The sequence below is a fragment of the Fukomys damarensis genome, unplaced genomic scaffold (genome assembly GCF_012274545.1).
Source record: "Fukomys damarensis isolate Sample0158 unplaced genomic scaffold, DMR_v1.0_HiC HiC_scaffold_13, whole genome shotgun sequence".
Classification (NCBI taxonomy): Eukaryota; Metazoa; Chordata; class Mammalia; order Rodentia; family Bathyergidae; genus Fukomys; species Fukomys damarensis.
The window spans coordinates 31960587-31965935 of NW_022900925.1; the positions used below are offsets into that span (position 1 = coordinate 31960587).

General features: G+C 41.4%; 1 long non-coding RNA gene across 1 annotated transcript; it reads right to left on the minus strand.

The window, feature by feature from the left end:
• Positions 1-1878: 1878 nt before the first annotated feature.
• On the minus strand, positions 1879-5113 carry LOC104859530. The gene is made up of 3 exons (XR_779417.1): positions 4944-5113; positions 4476-4583; positions 1879-2001 (listed from the first exon to the last, which is right to left on the minus strand). It is a non-coding gene; the product is annotated as an uncharacterized LOC104859530 (long non-coding RNA).
• Positions 5114-5349: the final 236 nt, after the last annotated feature.

Sequence of the window (5349 nt, forward strand, 5' to 3'; positions counted from 1 at the left end):
TGCTGCAGTCACAACAGAGCCTCCCTTGTTCCCGGTTCGCTGAGTGACCAAGAGAGCACCCGCGTAAGAAGAAGCTGCCTCATACCATGGTGGTGGTGATGAGGCTATGTCCCAAGGTTATTCAGATGCTGCTGATGGAAGAAGTCAGAAAGGTGAGGGAGTTAGGAAGGTGAGTGACCCACACCTCTCCGAAGTAGGTACAGGGTGACTATAAGCTCTCCCAAATGTCTTAGTGCATGTCACTACAGCAAGCAAACAGGAAAGTTCAGCCAAATCTCACCTTGGTGATGGTGACCCCTAACAGCGCCCTGAGATTCACTGCAGGGGGTTAAAAAGCAGGAGTAAAGCGTACAAAAGGAAGGGCAGATCAGACCTGCTGATAATGAGAAATCTTTCACATGTATGATATCACGGTTCACTGTATAAAGATTTCTGACCAGTTCATCATCTTTCTCCATGGAGTTTTTATTATAATTGCCCCTAGCTTCAGAGATGAAGTAAGCAAAACCTAAAGAGAGTCAGGGATGTGTTTAGTTGAACTTAACTGGAAAGTGTAATAGGCATTAAGACAGAAATCCAAAGCTCTGGAAGTCCATTCTTGGCCAGTTTCCCTCTGGCATCTCCATCTGTTGCCAGTGCTACAGCTACAATCCACCTCTATGGCTGCTCCAGGAAGCCACCTAGCACCCACAATAATCCCTAGTAGTAGTAATAGTAATAGTACAATAATAACATTTATGAATCACCATTTGCTATATGTTTATTTTACACCAAGCCAAGTGTTCTACCCTTTACATTAAATATCCCCTTTAACCCTTGAAACATCATTGAAGTAGAGGTGATCCTTACCTTTATTTTAGAAACTTATACCAAATGAAAGTTATATAAAAGTTTGTAGTTCCACATATAAAGGTTATGAAGTCATGCGAGATCATAAAGCTCTAGTCTGACTGATTACAGGGCTCAGGAATATGAATTTTAAACTCTCCTAACCAAGATGCAGTCTACCCTTCCTCCTAACCCACAAGCCCAGGAATGCTTTTAGCCATCATGATAGGTCCCCACACCCCACTGCACCTCCTTTTAATCTTCTACTTGTCTGTTAATCCCCACGTGTGGGAACAAGTGGAGAAATTAAGGTGCAGTCACAGATATTCAGACCCAAGTTTTCCAAAGCTTCCCCACAGTGGATAATCTGTTTCCTTACTTCCCCCATTGTGTAGCAAATATTTTTTCTCCTTTGACTTCACCAGGTTGCTATATACCTGTCAGAGGGATCCATGGGCTTAATAAAATAGCCCCAAACGATGTAAAAAACAATGCCAGCCTAAAATGAAGTTGTAGAAAACACAGTACTACTGGCTTCGAGGGATTCCATGAGCTGTTTTTCTTCTTGGTGCCTTTATCACTTAGTCTTCTCTGTGAACCTTTGGTCCCCTATGGCTGGCTCTAGCAGTTACTTTCCCTTAGTGTGTCACTAGCAGATCTAAATGATCTCAGAGCTCTAACATCATAATGAATGTAATTTTGTGGCTTCCCTGTATATTTTTCTGCTACCCTTCCTATATACTAAAAGGTAGAATTTATAATAAGTCTTGCAAGGAACTATTTTCTCTTGTGGGTTATGGTATTTGAAGCCTGGACGTCTAGGCAAAGAGCCAGCTTAGAACCCAGCAGTAGGGCTGAGTAGTCTGGAGTCAAAGGTTCTGCATGCCAGTCTTTTTCCTGTACCTGTCTCATTTTGTTCAGAAAATATGGGTGTTGTGGCTCCTTGGCAGTGACTGTGGTATTACTATGTGAATCTCTCACTTTCCCTCTCCTCCCTTTTACCCTGAAATGGTCAGGTTGGGGAATCTCTCAGGTTCCTTGCAGCTGTCACATGGCTGGGGTTCACAGGTGAAACTCAATGATGGCAAGAACTGTGTGCAGTTGCTGTTGTAGATGGAGGCTTTATTTATTTCGTGGTAGAGGAGATAGTGGAGGACAGGCTTGAAGAGAATGCTGTGGAATAAGGAGACATTGAATTTCAGTCGCAGTTACTTCCTACTCCTTTGTTTCCTAGTTCATTTGCTCAAAACGGTCCATCACCAACAAGATGGATCTATCCCAGGGCAGAAGTAGAGCAATGGCCATCATCGCCTGAAGCCTGACAATGAGCAGAGAGGCTGAAAGGTCCACTTCTTCTACTGAGAACCCGGGGAAACCACAACAGTACATTTAAAGGCTGAGCCCAGGACATGGAATTACACTTTGTAAAAACTTGTGATCCTCGTTTTCTCTTTCTCCTGCCTTTACCTTTGTTTAGCATCTTCGCAGTTCATGCCCGTGTTCAATTTAACAGAGACAAACTCTAGCAAGTCTTCCAACTTGCTCGTTTCACTGGTCTGTAACCACAGTAGTCTTTTGCTTTTATCATCTGATTCTAAATGTGTAAGTAAAGCCCTTCACTGGCTTCCTATTTCCTTCCAGACCATCCTCCTCCTTTAGTTCCCCAATAGAGCTGCCCCCCGCCCCAGCATATACCTCTTCTTTAAACCTCAGAGCCCGTTTCCACCCTCCTCCCTGTTTCCACCAGGTGTCATCCTACCCACTCCTGAAATCCAATCCTAGGGCTCTCATTCATCCTGAGGATCACTGTGGTTCAAAGCTTATCCATCTTACTTTTACCTGAATCCCAACTGAAATAAATTTATGAATTTACCCATCAGGTACTAAATATGTGTTTCAGAAGCTGATGCTGTTGAAAAGAAAAGTCAAGGTTTGTACCTTTCTTTGAGTTTAACACATTACATTTCAAAGACCCTTAATGCAAGAATGTTAAGAACAGGAAACACTGTGGAGGAAATAGAAAAGAACATAGATAATTTTCCACCCTAAAATACTAAGGGTTATTTTAAAAAATCAGAAGCAAAGATAGCATCTGAGGCCAGGTCTATCCGATATGAAAGACTGCACTACAGGAAGATGGACGCTTAAACTTTACGTAGGTAGAAGTTAAACTTCCACCAAGTGAGAGATGGTGAAAAGTGTGAGTGGTTCTATCTTATTCTTAAGGTGTCTAGGTTTTAGAAAATAAATTTCCTCTGAATTAATAATAATGTAAACTGTGAGTGAACACCCACAAAATAAATCTCAATGAGAAATAAGGAAACCAGTGCTACACTATTCTTCCAGAAAGTATAAGGAACCTCTTTCAATTCATTTTAGGACCCACTGTATTCCTCTGACTTCAAATCCAAAGGCAAAGACAAGACAAAAACATCTCAGAGAAAAAAACTGTGATTCAAGAGACCGTGACCCTTTCTACTTTTTCCACGCAAATGCTCTCTCATTGTTCAGAAAGACTCTGACTTGGATGCCTGTGAACTCCCAACAAGATAAATTCAGTTGCCAACAGAAAAACAGAAGGAACAGCAAGAGTGACAGCCTCACCCATAAAACCTATGAGCCCTCAATTTCTGAGAGCAGAGAATATGTGAATAACGCAAACCTCTTGTGCCGCCAGACCATCACTAACACATGGGCTCCCCCTCCAGCCAGCTGTAAAGGGTACTCCTGCAGGCAGTGCTCACTGCGGCCCCGAAAAGATGAAGATACTCATGGGGGGGTCTCTGTGAGCCTGACCACCTGCACCGTACCTCTTTCACCTTGCAGCTGGGGGTCGTGTTCCTAGGATTTACTCAGATTCTGATTGCTTTTGAAGACGTTAGAGTGGAAGTTTATGCCAATTACTGTCACCATAAATTCAGAACTTCAGAAAAACTCAACAACAAGCACAATGTGAAAGCTACTGACATCGTATCATTTAGTTAGAGCAGAAAAAGAACTTCTTTCAGCGATTTGTCTCTTCCTCGGTTATCTGAAGGGAACCGTGAACAGTTAGGTTTTCCCATTTCACTCTACTACGCTGAAAGAGAATGTTACTTCTAAACTGTAACCTAATTTGCATCATAGAAATTAGCCTGTACAAGTTGCATGCTTAAAGACGTTCCAGGGTTTGGGTTTATATCGAGATCTGTGTAAGCCTCATTCCACCTTTCTGATTTAACTAGGCTCCTTTCTGGTGCTACGCCCCAAATAAATCTTCTAGTCTTTCTGAGTGTCTATGGCTGACCCTCACAACTTTATTTTGTTGTTGTTATTGTTGTTTTGTTTTGTTTTTTTGGTACCAGGGATTGAACTCTGGTCCTTGTGCCTGCAAGGCAGGCAGCGGAACCAGTGGGCTAAATCCCCGGCCCCCTCACAACTTTAATTTGCAAGCTGAATATCACCTATTCAATATGCTCAATGCTTGCAGTGTTTCGGATTTCCAATTTTTATTTTTGGATTTTGAAATATTTGCATAGGCAGGGTATGGATGAAATATAGAGTGACTTTAAATTTTTAAGTTATTACAATAAAAGACAGATTGCCATTAGACCCTCTCAAAATACCCCTCAACACACACACACACACACACACACACACACACACACCTTGCTTCAAATATACTTGTCCTCTTGTTCTTGCCACTTCCTAGAGCAGCTCCAGAAGTCCCCTTTCATGAGTGTCTTTAGTTGAGCTGTTGTGGCTGCTTCGATGTCCTGAATGGATTCAAAACATTTACCACTTTTCCTGGTCATTTTGACTTTAGGAAAGATCTAGAACTTCCATGGTGGCAGATCCAGTAAATAAAGTGGTTGAGGACGCAGTGAAATATGTTTTTATGAGTCTGCCTTTCTATTGGATTAGATTCAGCAGGAGCATTCACAGTATTTTTTTTATCACACCTCATAATGACACTCAGAACTGCATCAGAAAATGGAGAGAATATGTCTTTTACTGTAATAAATGATTTTAATTTAAATAGTCACTATATGTTTGACCACCTCTTATTCATGATGAGATATTCTGGGAATGATGTCCAAGCTTAAAGAGATAATTCATCTACATTTCATAAATACCTTATACACATAGCCTGAAGATAATTTTATGCAATAATTTTGGTGTGCATGTTTTAGACCACGATCCATCACATGAAGCCAGGTGTGGAACTTTCAACTTCTATTGTTGTATCATCACCCAAACTGCTTCATATTTTAGAACATTTAAGATTCCAGATTTCCACATGTGTAAATACTGAATAGTTTCTCTTGTGTGAATAATCTGCAATAACACAGAAGATCCTAATAAGATTACTGACATTTAGAAATGGGAAGAAAGGAGCTAAAGGTGTAGGGAAGGTGGGATGGGTAGGGGAAGGGTAAAAAGGGAAAAGAAAAGAAATGTGAGATAATGAAAAGATGGAAATAAAGTGTTTGTAGATGGGGAGGGGAGGAGGGGGTGAAGGGAGGGCAGGGACAAGGGGGA